This window comes from Camellia sinensis, chromosome 3 (assembly GCF_055761805.1).
Source record: "Camellia sinensis isolate YWXY chromosome 3, ASM5576180v1, whole genome shotgun sequence".
Lineage (NCBI taxonomy): Eukaryota > Viridiplantae > Streptophyta > Magnoliopsida > Ericales > Theaceae > Camellia > Camellia sinensis.
The window spans coordinates 29,240,163-29,259,741 of NC_138963.1; the positions used below are offsets into that span (position 1 = coordinate 29,240,163).

At 36.0% G+C, this 19,579-nt stretch overlaps 1 non-coding gene across 1 annotated transcript; it reads left to right on the forward strand.

The window, feature by feature from the left end:
- Nucleotides 1-16,002: 16,002 nt before the first annotated feature.
- On the forward strand, nucleotides 16,003-16,117 carry LOC114316547 (U5 spliceosomal RNA). Its single transcript, XR_003648228.2, has one exon. It is a non-coding gene; the product is annotated as a U5 spliceosomal RNA (small nuclear RNA).
- Nucleotides 16,118-19,579: the final 3,462 nt, after the last annotated feature.

The following is a 19,579-nucleotide window of genomic DNA, read 5'->3' on the forward strand; positions in this document are numbered from 1 at the left end:
TTATATTTTATCAAATTGATGACTTTGCCCTTGAAATTTATCAATGATATCTTTAATTGTCCTTATTTGGAACAAGATTCAAAATTCAGTGTCAAATATGCCACAATTAAAAAGTTAGGGATCAAAGTGACACGAATCCCAAACTATAGGGATTGTTAGTGTAATTCGCCCTAAATAATATGGTCTCCAAGCTTAGCCCACAGAGACCCAAGGGGATGCCACTTATCAAATCACAAGAAAATCTTATCCCCATCTCCAACACAGTGCTTAATTAGAGGGTAAATGATAGGTCTAAGGGAAAGAATTTTCCTCCAAACCCATGATGGAGCACTAGGCATTTTTACCATCCAAAAGCTCTTGCCTTTGAGCAAGTAAGATTTGACCCATTGACACCACATGGATTGTTCACCCCCACAAAAGAGAAACAATATGTGCTTGGCAATGGCAGCTTTATTCCAGATTTCTAAAGATTTAAACCCCAAACCCCCCCTATAGCGATCCCGGTATTTCCTGTTGTTGTTTAACTATAATCCGGACTCGGTTCCGTAGATTCGTTGTTATCTTATCCTCATTTCTATCCCTTACTCTTTTAATTAGAATTTTGGGTTGTGTTGGGCAGGTTGGGAATAAGTGGGTCGTGTTTTAAAACTTAGAAATTTTGCCCAGGATTTGGTCTCTCCGCTCGAGCGGCGATTTGATGCTCGAGCGGGATTTTGTTGTTGCCTCTCCGCTCGAGCGTCAGTTTGGACGCTCGAGCGTGAATTTCCTTCTCTCAGCATCTTGGTCGTCTGCAGAAAATTCTGGGAGAGTGCACCCGGCGCTCGAGCGGATCTTTGGACGCTCGAGCGTGAACTTGTGTCTGTACGCTCGAGCGGGGTGTTGTACGCTCGAGCGGACCTGCTTTTATATCAGTTCGTGAAACCACCTTTTTGATCACTTTTTGATTTCCTTTCTCTCTCTTACTTTTTCAAAACCTCCATTGGAGAGCACCTCACTCTAAAACCGAACTTCTCTCTTAGGATTGATCTACCTAGAGTGTTTTCCTCACCTTGGGCCTTTGTAAGAAGTGTGTTGATCGTCGAGGGCTTTGTTGAGATCTGAGAAATTTGGGATTTGGAGCACTTCTGAGTTTTTACTCATCTTCTCCCTTGGAGCTCTGAATTTGAGGTAGGGATATCCTACTCCTCTCTATGGATTTTGTCTTTAAATTTTGGTAATTTGAGATGTTGGGGTTGGTTTGGTAATATTGTGAAAGTTTGGGCCATTTGTGTTATTTTACAAAAGTTAGGTTTTTTTTTATTTGTAATAAACCTAGATGCATGTTTGGTATAGAGAAATGGAATAAATGTTGAATCATTGATGAAAATGGGACCTAAGGGTGGTAATGGTAATTATGGAAAATGACCTAATTACATTGTTTAATTAATTGAGATAATTAATTGTGGGAAATGAGGAAATGAAATGGAATTGCTGAGATTGGGAGTGCATGGGGTTAAAGGGTGTAGTTGAATTATTTATCACTCACCGAATTGAAATGTCGATTGAATATCCATTGTGCATTTATTTCCTGCTTAGAAATAATTGCTTTGGGCTACCGGTGGAGGGTAGTGTTGATTGTTGTAGACAATGCTTGATGATTAGGCAAACTAAAACTAATCAATTGGATGTGTCATAGAGCATGTCGGTTGATAGAATACATTAATTTTATGTATTGATTGATTGCATATGTGATTCTGTGTTTATATGCATTACTTGTGTATGGGAGGAGATAGGGGATGTACTCCACGGTTTAGGGGAAGATGGGGGATGTACCTCTAAACCGGTTAATGGTTTAGGGGAAGATGGGGGATGTACCTCTAAACCGGTTGTTGGAATGTTGATATAGCTCATATGCTTATCGGTTGAAGTGTTGATACAGCTCATATGCTTATCTATCGGAATGTTGATACAGCTCATATGCTTATCTGTTGTAGTAGTGATATAGCTCATATGCTTATCTATTGAAAAGTTTGTTTGATTTGATATAGCACTAAAATGTATATCATCATTGTTTGCGAAGTATGGGAGTAGTTTATGTGTTATTGATACAACAAAATAATGTGTATCCACCTTGGATTTCGAAAGTGTTCTAGTGATGAACTATAATCTCATCAAATGTTCTGGTCAGAGTACTGAGCCTTGTTTTCAAACTCAAATTTGAACAAAAACGAAAAGTGAATTGTAACATAGACTTGGCTGTCATGGAAACGTAGGGAGATGTAAATGGAAGTGTCAGTGTTGACCGTCTATCAGTTGCTAATCTTTTAGTCATTGTTCATGGTTGGTTTAGTGTATTTCTACTGGGCTGTGGCTCACCCTATATGGGAATATCATTTTCAGGTACAGGAAGCATGCCACCTCCAAGGACATAGTTTGGGAGGCTAGAGGCGGACATAGTGTAGTTGTTTTACTTTTGATGTATTACATGTAACTTCAAGCCAAGGGCTTAATGTGTAAACGAGTTAGTACTCTTTTGTTGTAACCAAGTGTTAACTTGGAAAGCTGTAAGCCCATAGGGCATTTGCTTTTGTTGTTAACATGTAATACTTTTTGTAATGAAACTCTGTTAAGTGAAAGAATGTGGAGCTTTTGAATATCAATGCATGTCTTATTTAATGGGTTTAAAGCTATTATTTTGAGGGCGTTACAACTTGGTATCAGAGCGTACCGGGTTCGAATACTTTGGGTACGTGGGAAGTGATTAGTATCACAATGGGTTTCTCTCGCTTGTTAGAGACTTAGACGTAATGTTATGTACTTTTGTGATAACATGTTTATGTGACTATTTGGGTATGGAATGTAGTTTCTTGGATGTTGATTGGATCCTTGGGTTTCTGGGAGTCCTGTTGGAAAGGCACTTGATCAATGCTGTTTCTGATCGGAACTCTAGTAACGCCTCGGGACTATCATTATCTGGAAATGAAATTCGTAAGTGCTTACATGTTTATGTGCTTATGTGGAGTGAATTACAGTTATCCATGTGTTAGGATGTAAGTGTTTAGCTTCGGCACATGTATGAGTGTGCTAACGTGTCTCCGTTACTTTTACTAGGATGCCTAGGCGAGGAAGTTGCGATTTCCCTCCTTCCGCTCAGGAAGAGCTGCGGAAACAATTTGTGGAATTACGCCAAGGTACTACACCTTTGGTGCGGTTCGAAAGATGGTTTGCTAATCTGTCGAGGTTTGCTCCAGAATTGGTGGAGACGGAGTACTTACGTTGTTTCGAGTTTGAGAGTAAGCTGCGTGACGACATCCGTGTAAGGATAGCGGGGTCTTGGCATAAAAGATATAGGGCGCTTGTTGAGGCGGCCGCCCATGTAGAGGCTGCAGTGCTAGCAATGGGGCAGAGTGGGGAGGAAGCCATCTCGGCGACTCCTGTGACTCAGGGTGTTGGTAGGCCTTTTAAGAGGCAGAGGGTTTTAAACTCGCAACAGGAAGGACGGGCTAGAACTGCCCTTCCAGTGTCAGATTTGGGTTCGGGGGAAAATAAGCAGAGGGGCATCATTTGTTTCAGATGTGGTCTGCTGGGCCACAGGGTTTCGGTTTGCCCACAGAAGAAAGGGGTGGGGTTAGCAGTTCAACCAGTAGTTGTACCACCAGGATCATCCAACCAGCCGGGTTTTGGACCGATTAAATGCTCAGTGGGGAGGCAGTTGTTGGGGTCTTCATCAGCCCAGATTCTGAACCAATCTCGTGCTCAGGCACCGCCTGCCTGTTGGGTGTGTAATCAGCCGGGTCATATTCGACGTTTTTGTACTCAGTCGGGAGCTTCTTTAGGGGTTTTGCAACCTAGCCAGGCTCAGTTTCTTTCGACTGGGCAGGAACAATATCGTTTTGGGGGACTAGCAGGCCAGATTGCGAGGGCCTCAGTAGAGTCGAGTTCCCAAGCCCCAGCTAGGGAAGTTTGTAGTTGTTCCAGGTGTAGGCAGAGGGGGCATACCAGTGGTTCTTGTCCGTGACTTGTAAGCTCGTAGGTTGCCTTATGTTCGGGGATGACCAACTTCGGCGGTCCAACAAGGGACGGTAGTAGTAGTAATACTGATGGGATGGTTTTGTTTTGACTAATCCGTTTTGTAATCAGTGGATTATTGTTTTGTGATCATTGGGTTCCGTTGTGTAACCAATGTGTTTTGGGAAGGTTGAAACATCTAAACTGTTTGTTTATCTATATATATACATATATGCTTTGTTTGTTAATTTCCCTAGAGTGGGTGAATTGGAGCATGTCGTAGCTCTAAAATTTTATTAATGTATAAAGTTGCTATAAAAAAAAAATTTATGCTTGTGATTTGATTTGGGGAGGATGAGGGCTAGAGAGCCATGTTTTCAAAATTTGGAAGAACCACCGAGGGGTACGTGTCCTAGCCAAGGTAATATTGGAGCGAGAACTGTTTTACTTGCCGAGTGTGTGGAATTACATGGGTACTACCCATTTAAAGTTTTGTGCGTGGTATAGCTTTTGGTCTACTGTCGAGTGAACTTGAGAGGATGTGAAGTGTACGATTAATACTAGATGTAACACGTATTTAATATGGTGTCCTACGGGGGCATGGCACATAATTTTGTCAAGGTTGGACTCGTACCTTCGTGGTAAGTAACGTTGTCAAGATTGCAGGTGTACTGATTGGCCGTTTCAAGTGAAGGGATGTCAATCCCTATATAAGGTTGTGATTGTTGTATCGAGAGCGATGTGTTGTGAGTAGCTGGTACTATACCTCGGGCTGTAGTATAATGGATGTCTCCCTAAGTTTTCAAATTTCTTTATTTGGATTGAATGTGATAAGTTCGTACCTTAGCACTGGTCAAGTCAGAGGATATTATCAGAAGCGTTAATTGGGTATATAGCCCATGGTTAGAGTGTGACCCGTGGGTGGAGTCACAGTGGTATGGTGTTTGCGAATGAAGATGTGGGTTAATGACGAGGGAGGCGAGGACTTTTACCCCTCTGGAAAGTTAGAAGAGTGAATCTTTGGAAGCCCTATCGGCGACTTGTGACAGTGTCGGGGTTTGGTTCATGATGGTTGCCTAGCGGTAGTGTGGACTAGTGGTTTAGCACGGAGGCCGGGCCTCTTGATGGTACTCTCGAGATGAGTGACAAGTAAGATATGGAGTAACGAGTGGACCCTATGAGTTATTGGAGGATTCGGTGTAGGAGTAAGAGGGCTTGCAAAATAAGGAGGTTTTGCCTAGTACGGTTGAATGTGTTAGATGGGATGGTTTCGAGAGTTGCGCGGTGTTGGCAAGACTATATGAGAATGTTCGAGGGAACGTGAGATTTGTATCTCGAGTTAGTGGGAATGGTACCTGTATGCTGGTTCGTGTGTTGGGCCTTGCTAGATAGTGAGTCCGTGGTGACCCCCTTGGTTGTATAGGGGTAGTGTTCATATTGTGATTGGTTATCCATTGTTGGGTGTGGGTTATGAGTGGATGCTGCCAGCATTCTTTGAATTAAGAGCAATTCGTGTTCTAAAGTAATGAGTATAGCGTGGGTCAAAGTAGTCCTTCGTATTCGGGATGTTGTGATTGAGGTTGACCATGTCGGTCTTCGGTCAAGGAAGTGAGCAGGCTTGCTAGATAACCATGGCGGGGGATGGTGATTCCCTTAGACGCAATGTTGAGGCGGTTAAATTTTAGGAAATCCGATGAGATTCCAAAATTTGTGGTTCGTGTAGAGAACTCTGTGGTTGGGGTTAGTGGTCTGAGTAACACATCAGTGTGTAGATTACTGAGTGTAGAGTTTATTGAGTTGACTAGTCAGCTTGTCGGTATCGGGTGTTGGGGTGGCATTGGTCACCTTGAGTTTAGTCTCGTTCGTTGTAGACTCCGTATGTTGATTAAGGAAAACTGAAATTAATCGAACATGTTTTGTCATTGAGTCTGACGGTTGGAATAATACATCTAATATATGTATTGATTGATCATTGTGAATGACTGGCTTTTTATACATTGTGAATGTATGGTGTCTAGTTTGATGTTGATACAGCACTATAATGTGTATCATTTGTGTATTTCTGAGCCGTGTTTATGATTATAAAGTGGTTAAGTAAAGGGAGGCGGGATAAAATTGCAAAACCATGAATTTCTTATACCTTATGTGTTGATGGTACGGTTGTTATTTCTATTAATTATCATTATAGAAATGTTGTGTTCCGTGTTGGTTGTGTCATCACTACGTGAGTGATGGTTGTTGATAGTGTTAATTTGGAAAGAAATGGAAAACAAAATTTTCCTAGTGTTTGGGGTCATCTAAATGCGTTGTTGAAAAGTTGATTTAATTCAAGGATTTTCTTTTTAAGAATTCCAGATTACTCTTTTGGGCAAATAAATTGTGGATAACTCTGCGTTTTGGGTAACAGCGTATTTGTGAAAAATGTTTACAAAGCTTTTGAGTTTTCGTATGGAAAATGCAAGATTTATCCTGGAACGTTAACGTTGAAAATTTAAACATCTTTGGGAAATGCCTCTTGAACAAGAAAATATTTTCTTATTATCTACTTTAAGATTTGCTTTAGTCGTGTTGTTGAGTAGTGACTAAGCTTGGAGCACTAGTCGGTTTTTGATGAATTGTTTCGGGGGAGGTTTGGTTTGTTGAGACTTGCGCACCTAAGGTGGTGTTATTTAGAATGTGTTCCCTTGGTTGGTCTTTCCCTTGGTAGAGTGAGTCGGAGGCTTGTTTTGAAAGTAATTTCTTTCCTTGGGGTTCGGTTGTTGAATGCTCTATGATCATTTGGCCTTGTGTTTTGATGTATCTTTAATTTCGAGGACGAAATTCTTTAAGGGGGGGAGGTTATAGCGATCCCGGTATTTCCTGTTGTTGTTTAACTATAATCCGGACTCGGTTCCGTAGATTCGTTGTTATCTTATCCTCATTTCTATCCCTTACTCTTTTAATTAGAATTTTGGGTTGTGTTGGGCAGGTTGGGAATAAGTGGGTCGTGTTTTAAAACTTAGAAATTTTGCCCAGGATTTGGTCTCTCCGCTCGAGCGGCGATTTGACGCTCGAGCGGGATTTTGTTGTTGCCTCTCCGCTCGAGCGTCAGTTTGGACGCTCGAGCGTGAATTTCCTTCTCTCAGCATCTTGGTCGTCTGCAGAAAATTCTGGGAGAGTGCACCCGGCGCTCGAGCGGATCTTTGGACGCTCGAGCGTGAACTTGTGTCTGTACGCTCGAGCGGGGTGTTGTACGCTCGAGCGGACCTGCTTTTATATCAGTTCGTGAAACCACCTTTTTGATCACTTTTTGATTTCCTTTCTCTCTCTTACTTTTTCAAAACCTCCATTGGAGAGCACCTCACTCTAAAACCGAACTTCTCTCTTAGGATTGATCTACCTAGAGTGTTTTCCTCACCTTGGGCCTTTGTAAGAAGTGTGTTGATCGTCGAGGGCTTTGTTGAGATCTGAGAAATTTGGGATTTGGAGCACTTCTGAGTTTTTACTCATCTTCTCCCTTGGAGCTCTGAATTTGAGGTAGGGATATCCTACTCCTCTCTATGGATTTTGTCTTTAAATTTTGGTAATTTGAGATGTTGGGGTTGGTTTGGTAATATTGTGAAAGTTTGGGCCATTTGTGTTATTTTACAAAAGTTAGGTTTTTTTTTATTTGTAATAAACCTAGATGCATGTTTGGTATAGAGAAATGGAATAAATGTTGAATCATTGATGAAAATGGGACCTAAGGGTGGTAATGGTAATTATGGAAAATGACCTAATTACATTGTTTAATTAATTGAGATAATTAATTGTGGGAAATGAGGAAATGAAATGGAATTGCTGAGATTGGGAGTGCATGGGGTTAAAGGGTGTAGTTGAATTATTTATCACTCACCGAATTGAAATGTCGATTGAATATCCATTGTGCATTTATTTCCTGCTTAGAAATAATTGCTTTGGGCTACCGGTGGAGGGTAGTGTTGATTGTTGTAGACAATGCTTGATGATTAGGCAAACTAAAACTAATCAATTGGATGTGTCATAGAGCATGTCGGTTGATAGAATACATTAATTTTATGTATTGATTGATTGCATATGTGATTCTGTGTTTATATGCATTACTTGTGTATGGGAGGAGATAGGGGATGTACTCCACGGTTTAGGGGAAGATGGGGGATGTACCTCTAAACCGGTTAATGGTTTAGGGGAAGATGGGGGATGTACCTCTAAACCGGTTGTTGGAATGTTGATATAGCTCATATGCTTATCGGTTGAAGTGTTGATACAGCTCATATGCTTATCTATCGGAATGTTGATACAGCTCATATGCTTATCTGTTGTAGTAGTGATATAGCTCATATGCTTATCTATTGAAAAGTTTGTTTGATTTGATATAGCACTAAAATGTATATCATCATTGTTTGCGAAGTATGGGAGTAGTTTATGTGTTATTGATACAACAAAATAATGTGTATCCACCTTGGATTTCGAAAGTGTTCTAGTGATGAACTATAATCTCATCAAATGTTCTGGTCAGAGTACTGAGCCTTGTTTTCAAACTCAAAGTTGAACAAAAACGAAAAGTGAATTGTAACATAGACTTGGCTGTCATGGAAACGTAGGGAGATGTAAATGGAAGTGTCAGTGTTGACCGTCTCTCAGTTGCTAATCTTTTAGTCATTGTTCATGGTTGGTTTAGTGTATTTCTACTGGGCTGTGGCTCACCCTATATGGGAATATCATTTTCAGGTACAGGAAGCATGCCACCTCCAAGGACATAGTTTGGGAGGCTAGAGGCGGACATAGTGTAGTTGTTTTACTTTTGATGTATTACATGTAACTTCAAGCCAAGGGCTTAATGTGTAAACGAGTTAGTACTCTTTTGTTGTAACCAAGTGTTAACTTGGAAAGCTGTAAGCCCATAGGGCATTTGCTTTTGTTGTTAACATGTAATACTTTTTGTAATGAAACTCTGTTAAGTGAAAGAATGTGGAGCTTTTGAATATCAATGCATGTCTTATTTAATGGGTTTAAAGCTATTATTTTGAGGGCGTTACAACTTGGTATCAGAGCGTACCGGGTTCGAATACTTTGGGTACGTGGGAAGTGATTAGTATCACAATGGGTTTCTCTCGCTTGTTAGAGACTTAGACGTAATGTTATGTACTTTTGTGATAACATGTTTATGTGACTATTTGGGTATGGAATGTAGTTTCTTGGATGTTGATTGGATCCTTGGGTTTCTGGGAGTCCTGTTGGAAAGGCACTTGATCAATGCTGTTTCTGATCGGAACTCTAGTAACGCCTCGGGACTATCATTATCTGGAAATGAAATTCGTAAGTGCTTACATGTTTATGTGCTTATGTGGAGTGAATTACAGTTATCCATGTGTTAGGATGTAAGTGTTTAGCTTCGGCACATGTATGAGTGTGCTAACGTGTCTCCGTTACTTTTACTAGGATGCCTAGGCGAGGAAGTTGCGATTTCCCTCCTTCCGCTCAGGAAGAGCTGCGGAAACAATTTGTGGAATTACGCCAAGGTACTACACCTTTGGTGCGGTTCGAAAGATGGTTTGCTAATCTGTCGAGGTTTGCTCCAGAATTGGTGGAGACGGAGTACTTACGTTGTTTCGAGTTTGAGAGTAAGCTGCGTGACGACATCCGTGTAAGGATAGCGGGGTCTTGGCATAAAAGATATAGGGCGCTTGTTGAGGCGGCCGCCCATGTAGAGGCTGCAGTGCTAGCAATGGGGCAGAGTGGGGAGGAAGCCATCTCGGCGACTCCTGTGACTCAGGGTGTTGGTAGGCCTTTTAAGAGGCAGAGGGTTTTAAACTCGCAACAGGAAGGACGGGCTAGAACTGCCCTTCCAGTGTCAGATTTGGGTTCGGGGGAAAATAAGCAGAGGGGCATCATTTGTTTCAGATGTGGTCTGCTGGGCCACAGGGTTTCGGTTTGCCCACAGAAGAAAGGGGTGGGGTTAGCAGTTCAACCAGTAGTTAACTTGTATGGTTAACTTGTATATTATTTGAAATGTAATAACATTTTTTTAATGAATAATGCTGAATTTTCTTTTATTATAAAATTTTCTTTTATTTTATTTTTAGAATCTATTTTTAGAAAAAAATTCTAAGAATTAAAAATTAAATTGGTGAAAAAAAAATAAAAAACACGTTATTTTTATATAATTTTATCTTTTGGGAGGGTTGAAATAATTTTTTAAAATAAATGTTTTTGATATTTATTTTCATTAAATTAGTTTCAATTTTTTTGAAAGTCAAATATGGCGACAACTTTCATGTCATTATTAAACCAATCCATTAAATCAAAAAATTCAAAACTAAAAACATTTCATATATTAAACATATCGATTACACATTAAAATCATAATAATAATCTATTACATGATAATTATAAAAAAATATCTGTTAACAAAAAATACAACCATCCGAAAATATCAACAAAAACAACAACCCATTATATGATCATCATCCAAATACATATTAAGGATTAATTTAATAAAAAAATAAAAAATATAAAAATATAAAAGATTTATTATTTTTACATAATTTTATTTTTGGTAGGCAGAAATAATTTTTAAAAATTCAAAAATTATTTTTTTATACTTATTTTTGTCAAATTAGTTATATTTTATCAAATTGACTACTTTGCCGTTAAAATAGAGCAATAGTGTCTTCAATTGTCCTTATTTGAAACGAGATTCCAAATTCAAGGTCAAATGTATTACAATTAAAAGGTTAGGGAATAAAGTGACACGAGTCCCAAATTATAAGGACCGTTAGCATGATTCACCCATCTTATTATTATGATGTTGTGCCCCAAAATAATATTGGTTCCCATCCATTCAGGAACAGACCCGGGGTTTTCACATAAGGGGCAAAAATATACATATTAACAAAAATTTTAAATAAGAAGTATGAATTGCAATATCAATTTCCTACCAATACATAGAAAGCAAAAATAAGATGAAAACGTATACAAATAAGCATTTTTTTAAATCTAGAAATAGGGCTTGTTATCAATGGTAAATTATTAATTTTATTATATTTTGTATGTTTTAAATTTTTTTTAATCCAATGTTTTATAGAAATAGAAAAGCAACCACTTAAATTTTTTAAAAAATGAAGAGAGGATGACCACTTAAAATTTGTAAAAAAAAAAAAACAATTAGAGGGAGCGAACTTCTATAATTGGGAGACAATTATAATTAATATTACAATAATAACAAAAGTTTTTGAAATCGTAGGAAGGGCAATCGCCTCCTCTTGCCCTCTATAAGTCTATCATTGCATCCATTGTTATGATTAGATTCGTCTTCAATTATAGGTATTAATTACTACTCAATGTAACCATCATTAATGACTCAAATGTAGGTATCATTTTTTAATTTGCAATAGTTTCATAAGAAAAACAGACGACATATGACAATGTCATACATATGGTTCACTACAAGAATTTTCACTTTTGAGTCAATTTTTAGTCGCCTATAGTCTTTAGCGACTAAATTTTTTTGTCGGAAAATTAGTAGCCAAAGAGTAGTCGGCAAAGCTAATTGGTGACTAAACTTCATTTAGTCGCCAACAGGTTGGAAAATTAATTAAATAATACATTTTTGCCGACTATTTTTTTTGTCGCCAAAAGCGAATAATTTAGTCGGGGAAAAATTTTTAGCTACTAAATTTTTTAGTCGCCTAAAGCAAATATTGGTGTTTTGGCTACTAAAATTTTAGTCGCCTAAAGTCAATCTTTTTTGGCTACTAAAATTTTAGCCGGCTAATAGTATTTCTTTTGGCTACTAAAAATTTAGTCGCCTAAACTTCCACATTTTTGGCTACTAAAAATTTAGTCGCCTAAACTCCCACATTTTTGGCTACTAAATTTTTAGTCAGCAAAAGTATTTTTTATTCTTCAGCTTTTGTTTTTAGCTACGAAAGATTTTAGTCGCCAAAGGTTTAATTTTCTTTTGGCTACAAAACATTTAGTAGCCAAATGGTTGTTTTTCTTTTGGCTACAAAAAATTTAGTAGCCAAATGTTTGATTTTCTTTTGGCTACAAAACTTTTAGTAGCAAAAGGTTTTTTTTTTCCCCATTTTTTTTGGCTACAAAACGTTTAGTCGGCAAACAGTATCCAAATGTGGGATTCGAAACAGAGATTTAGGGATTGAACCTTTCATGAAATGTGATTACCTCATGTGATTACCTCATTTAGTTCCTGAGCACACTTGGTAGCCTTCTTGATCTCCTCATCATATTTGAATCTCCACTCTGCAGATTCCTCCATAGCCTCTCTGTTAGCAAGATCAAACTGTCTTCTACAAGAAGCTGGCAAACAGAAACATCACTTACTACTAGAAGGCATGAAACAGACCTTGAATGTATATTAAGAAACATAAAAGAAATATATATTTTTATGTAATATGAGAAAATGAATTTCAAAAAGGTCAAAGAAAAGAATGTGATTTGTAACTAATAGCCAAACACAAATAGGGGAGAGAGAAAGAGAGAGACGTGCCTCAACAACTTCCCACATTATTTTGATCTTTTATTTCTATGATCCATATGACATGGATTCAAATCCACAAAAATAGAGACAGAAAAAAAAAAATTCAAAAAGTTTTTGAAATATTTTATAGCTCATGTCTTTACAATCCATTTTGTGCTGCAATGTAGTGGTGCTTAATTGAAGAAGATACACAACAAAAGTCAATTTTCACTGAGAAGTCATAAAGTCTAAATTATCTGGCTCGATTTAGCAAGAACACAACACAACACAAAATTGCTGAAATTGAAGGATTCCTAATTGAAATGTGAGGATTTCATAGTTTATATTAGGTCAAACCCTGTTTCCTTCATTATTTGTAGTAATAGGCAGACCAAAGCATTAAAACCCTTCAATAAGAGAACAAATGAAATGAAACAGAGGTTAAAGTCAAAATTCAATATAAAATTACCAAAGCCTCAAGTGCACAGCAATTCCCAATACCATAACCAGCCCTAACCCAATCAAGATTGATCTCCTCCCTCATCCCCTCATTCCCTTTCTCTCTCTCTCTCTCTCTCTATATATATATATATATATATATTACATTTACACACAGATGATCAAACAGTGATACAGGGCCAAAAGATAAAATTTCCTTATAAAAATGTTTTAGAATGTAATTGATTATTAAAAGATTAATTTCAGTAAATGGCTTTTTAAGAGATGTTTAAAAATTAAAAATACAATTTATTTAGAGTTATTGTCAGATTTTTAAAAATGATAATATGAGAGTTATTGTTAAAATTTAATTTCAATACTTACTAGGGTTTACTTTTATATTGAAGGGTAGATATGTGTAATCGAGTTCATCTTCCATTATAACTATCAAACAACTCACTCACACTATTTTAATTGACACAATCCCATCATTATGGATGCTTAACATCCATGCCTTGGTAAAATTCTATGCAGATAACATAAACTTTAAAGAAAAAATCGGAACTTTGAAAAACACATTTCCAATTTTTCTAGTCGCCAATTTTGGTTGCCAAAGGTGCATTTTCTTGTAGTGGTTGAACTGTAAATTTATAATATTGATTAGATGATAATGATGTTAACTAATATTGAACTAATTAAACTTTAGTATTTGATAATTGGTAATATTGATGAACAAAAGTACTACTAGGGGTCAAATCTCAAGTTGGGATTTAATTAAGATACATGGTGTTAATACCAAAGTCCAATGGAGCACTTGAATACAGATGGAAAAAAAAATCTGAATAAATGATTAAAAAAAAAAAAAAGTATCCCACATTGGCAAAGAAGGAAAAACTCACTGCATGAACTACATTATGGAGCCTTTGAAGCAATATATCAAAAATGTTGGAGCGTGTGTGAAGGTAGAATCCTATATCGAATAAAGAGTAAAAGGAGATATGTCTTAATATATATTAGATGGATTCTCTACTTACAAGCTTAAGCTTTTAAGTGGGTATGAGTTCTAAATAATGTATGTTGGACCTTGATGTGGGATCTATTACTATATGCTTGTAGAGACGAACTATTCTTTTACCTTTACTAAGAACACTGTGTGCTCATTGCGATTAGTGGCATACTTTAATTTTTGAAGGGTTTCATCCAAAATTGGATGATCTCCTATAGTTATATTATAAAATTTTCTTAGCTTAACTTAGGAGATAGAATTTTTGACTTACTTATGGCATTCTTTACTATAAATTTAGAAAGACAAAAAAAAAAAAAAGGCAGCTTGGTCTTCAGGGGGCTATGTGAAGCGTTCTTGCTCATTATTGCATTTTAATAATTGAAAAAAAAAAAAACTTCATTTAGGTTCATTTAAAGAAAAAAAAATGCCCAACATTTGGGATTAAGAAATAGAGATCACATTCATTTGAACTATAATTGGGAGTTGAAGTGTAAATGGTCATATAAATTCCCACAGGAGCAGTGCTCAAGGTATAAGATGTCCCTCGAGTAATGTATCAAGGCATGCAGTTAAACGATCAGTACAAATGGAACTATTCTTTATTCTTTTGATGCATTTTCACATTTTTAACTATTAGTGAATATCACTTTATCCTTTTATCTATAATCCTATACATTTTGATCTCAACTATACAAATGTATCACTTTTATTATTTCATAGATGACGCATCAAAATGTACAAGTCATAAACGAGGGGGATTGTAGCAACAAGAGGTCTTTTAATTTGAAGTAGTAAATATATTTGGTCTTCAGAGTGTATTTGACATATATATAAATTAGCCAACTAAATTAATTTGCATTAGTTTCATAAGAAAAATCGACAACAAAACAATGTCATAGAGATGGTTGAATTGTTAGTTTAAATATCAATTAGATGATAATTATGCTAACTAGGGTTGAACTAATCAAACTTAGTATTGATAATTGGAAACTTTGATGAACACAAAGTACTAATCCTTTTCTTTTTTTTTTTTTTTTTTTGAATATCACAAAGTACTAATCCTAAACATAGAGAACCTTACAGGCTAAAAAAAAAATGTGTATGTTAGTACTCAGAGGAGTTGTCCCACTAGAATGGGCCAAGTCAAGATGGGAATTAATAAAGGTCCTATTTGTTTTCAGAAGTAGAATGAAGGGAATTGGTAGTGAGGCCATGTTTGTTTGGGTAGACATGAGCTTGGGATTGGACTAATAGTTAAATAAAATTATTAATCCGATGTTAGGTTAAACAATTAAATTCATCCGGATATGGTATTTCACATACGATGGATTATTCAATCTCAGAGAGGGGGGTGGGATATAAATTGGACGACTAAGCCAAAGTTTAGACTATTAGGCCCTCCTTATAATCCTAACTCAATCCAAACATAGGATATGATATACAATCCAAAGGGATTCGTAATCCTAGGACTATTAGTCATGGGAATGCTAATCCAACCTAATCCAGTCCGCCAAACAAACATGGCCTGGGCAGATTAATAGTGAGTTGATTGATAGTGAGGGAATTGTTAGTGAGGGGATTAAGTAAAATTGTATTTGTTTTGATGGTAGTTGTTAATGTGGGGATTGTTAAATTATTACCCCATAAAAGAAATATAAAATATTAAAACAAATAAAATTATGATTTTTACTTAACAAAAAATACAAAAACATTAAACTTTAATGTTAAAAAAAAATTCCCAACATGTAAAAAAAATAAAAATAAAAAAACCTAATCCCATGGGACTAATTTCCTAATACCATATCCACCTCCTCCATCTCAATCCCAACACCAAGACCCACTTTAATCCCATGGGATTGTGAATCCCCTCTCTATCTCCCAAAACAAACACAACATATAGTGGGTCCCACCTCTATTTCCTAAAACAAACGGGGTCAAAGATTAATTCCAAAGTGCAATGGGGCACTTAAATATTGATAAAACGTAATTTGAATAAATAATTATAAAAAAATCCCACATCGATTGAGAAAGAAAGACTCACCCTGCAAGAGCTGCAATATGAAGCCTTTGAAGCAATACATTGAAGGCACGTAACCACACAATGAGCACAAAGCGTATTATTCTTTCGCCTTTTACTCAAGAATACTGTGTGCTCACTGCATTTAGTGGCATATGCTAATATGTGGGGATGAGAGGTCACTGTAATCATTCCCTCCCTGCTATGTCCGCTATGCCATTGAAACGACACCATTTTTCTGTTTTTGTATTTTTTTTTTAGGGTTACATTGATTCTTATTTTATTATAACAAAACAATCTAGCTATCGGCCATCGTCCCCCTTAAGCAAAAGGTCACCGCTTTACAGTATGTTGAAGTTGAACAACTAGTTATTTATTTTTATTTTTATACATTTTTGTCATCTCTTAAACGGATTGAACGGTATTCTCCATCTTCGATTTACCGTCCTTTTGCCAGATTTAGGGACCATTATTGTTCAACAAACTGGTATGTGTATCTATATATATAGAGATATAAATATATATATATATATATATATATATATATATATATATATATATATGTGCTTCCTATTTTATTTTGTACAGTGTGTTAGTGGTTCAACAAGTATAATGGTTGGTTTGTTTTTCTGTAAGTGGATTGAGAAACACAATTGTATATTATAAGAAAATTTATTTGTTGTGTAATTTTTTTTGTTTGTACATGTTTAGGTATTTTTGTATAAATATTATATAATTTTTTTAAAGAGTAACAATAATTTGGAATTCATAAATAAATTTTTTTGTAGCAATGTTATGTATTTTTGTAGAAATATTACAAATTTTTACAACAATATTATGTATTTTTGTGGTGATGTTACGCATTTAATGGTTTCAAAAAAGTTTCAATAAAAAAAATATAACCTTACCACAAAATACGAACTTAATTTTTTAATCATAAATTGTCATAACTCAACAAAAAATAACATTACATTTGTGACAAAAATACAAAAAATTATATAATAAGGGGGCATATGGTTCACATTGTTAAGGGTGTCTACCAAAGGGTTCCCTATATCATATAATATACTAATTCTAATATAATTTTGCAATTGTATATTATAATCTAGTTAGACACAATGAATTTCCAATGCCACTGTACTAGATTTCTCCCCCCTCTCCGCTACCCTTTTAATTAATTTACATTATTAATTGATTTATTAGATTTCATTGAATTGTTTAATTACTCAGCATTTGAAATTAATTAATGGCTTTTTGCTCAAATTCTTGTTTCATTTTTTTTCCCTTCATATTTGGTAGTGTTGAAATGGAGGATGCTATAATTGATGATGGTGGACCTGAGAGATGCATCGAAGAAATAAAAGAGTTGGCCAAGGATAAATCGCCATATTTTGGTATGGAGTTTCCATCAGAAGAAGCTGCAAATGAGTTTTACAATGAATATAGAAGAATTGTGGGGTTTAGCATTAGAAAAGATTACTGTAACAAAAGAAAGAAAGATGATGTTATGACTAGTAGAAAGTTTGATTGTTGTAAGGAGGGAGAGAGGGGAAAATATAAATGGCACACGATGATAAAAAATAATCGAAGTGAGACAAGAACAAATTGTAATGCATTCATGCATATATATTTTAAGTGGGACTTGTCAAAGTGGATTGTTTTAAAGTTTGATAACAACCACCATTTGTATCTTCCTTAGTGTACCCATTTGATGCCATCTCAGAAGAAATGTACGTGATGCTCAGGGTATGAATTTTGGTATAGTTGATGAGGCTGGAATATCTCTTAAGGTTTCACATGATCTTATTAGTGCTATAGCAGGAGGGAAGAATTTGTAGGGTTCATGTGGGAAGATCAGAAAAAATATTTATGTGCAAAAAAAGACAGAGAAACTTGCAGTATGGTGAAGTAGGGAGTCTGTTAAGATATTTCTAGCAACAAGTGGCAGAAAATCCATATTTTTACTATGCCATTCAGTTGGATGTAGATGAGATGATTACTAATATTTTTTGGACTGATCATTAGATGAAAACATATTATAGGCTTTTTGGTGATGTTATGTCATTCAACACAACTTTTCGAACAAATAAGGAGTATCGTCCGCTTGCTTTATTTTTTGGCTTTAACCACTTTATTTTGGTGCATCATTATTGTATGATGAAACTGTACAGTCATTTGAAACTTCTTTGGATGCAATGTCAGGAAAAAAGCCTACTAGTTTTTTCATAAACCAAGATCAAGTAATGGCTAAGGCAATTTCACAAATGATACCTGGGGTTTTTTATGGGTTGTGCACTTTTACCTAATGCAAAATACTTTGAAGCATTTAGATTACTTGTTCAAAAGTGGTTCAAAATTTAGTAGCGATTTAAAAACTTGCATTTATGACTACAAGAATGAGCATGAATTAATTGAAACTTGGAATTCTTTGATTGATAAATACAGCTTGCAAGAGAATGAATGGATGAAGAAAACTTGGACAAAAAGAGAGCAGTGGGCGCACGTGTATATGATGCGGGTATTTACTAGAGGAATGCGAAGCACACAATTTAGTAAAAATTTGGATGGAACATTCAGGGGATATTTGAAAGCCGATCATAACATTTTTTAATTCTTTACTCACTTCAATCGAATTGTTGTAGATAAGCGGTATGAGGAAGTTTCTGCAGTATATGATTCTAGACAAAAGTTGCCAAGAATGAAATTGAAAAAGTCTCCCATTTTAATTCAGGTTGCGAGTTTGTACACCCTTCTTATCTTTGACTTATTTCATTATGAGTTGGATATGTCCATTTGTTGTCAAGTGAAGTAATTCCATGAGTTAGAAGTGTAAGTTAAGTGCGTGATTGGCTTGTAAGGTAATGATGCAGAGTATATTGTGGAGGGTAAGGTGGAAGTTACTAGGCTAAGAGGAGAAAAATGTTGTCGAGAAATACATTAATTGTACTTGTAAGAAATTTGAAAGCTTTAGAATTTTATGTAGTCATGCAATCAAAGCACTTGATAGAATGAATGTTATGAAAATTCTCGAAAAGTATATATTAGGCCCATGGAGATTGGATGCAAAAGATTGCAAAGTTGAGGAGGAAAATGGTATAGTGGATAAGGATGATCCGAAGTTGTTAATATTAGTACATTATAGAGATCTTTGTCCAAGAATAGTAAAATTAACAACTCAATCATTTGTGCACAAACCTGTCTTAATTAGTTGATGAAGGGATTAAGGAATTGCATATAAAAGTGAACAATATGATGAACGGAGTTGGAAATTTTGGTACCAAAGAATTAGATGTGGATGACCCCGACTTTGCACACATTAAGAGAATAAAGAAGAAAGATGTTGGACGTAAGGGGAGAGGTAGATTAAAACCTTGGTATGAGATGATGAATAAGAAAAAAAAAGTTATTCCACAACCTACTCGCTTTAGTAAAGTCAGGGGCGGTCTTAAATTTTTCGGAACTCAAAGCGGATCATTAAAATTGAGGCCCTTCAAAAAAAAAAAACTGTAGGGAATGAAAAGAACTTACATTACTATAATTTACTTACACACACGCGCGCACGCGCGCACACACACAGAGAAAAGAAAAAAAGAAAAAAAGAAAAAAAGAAAAAAAGAAAAAAAAAGGAAAATCATTATAAGAACTGAAAAAG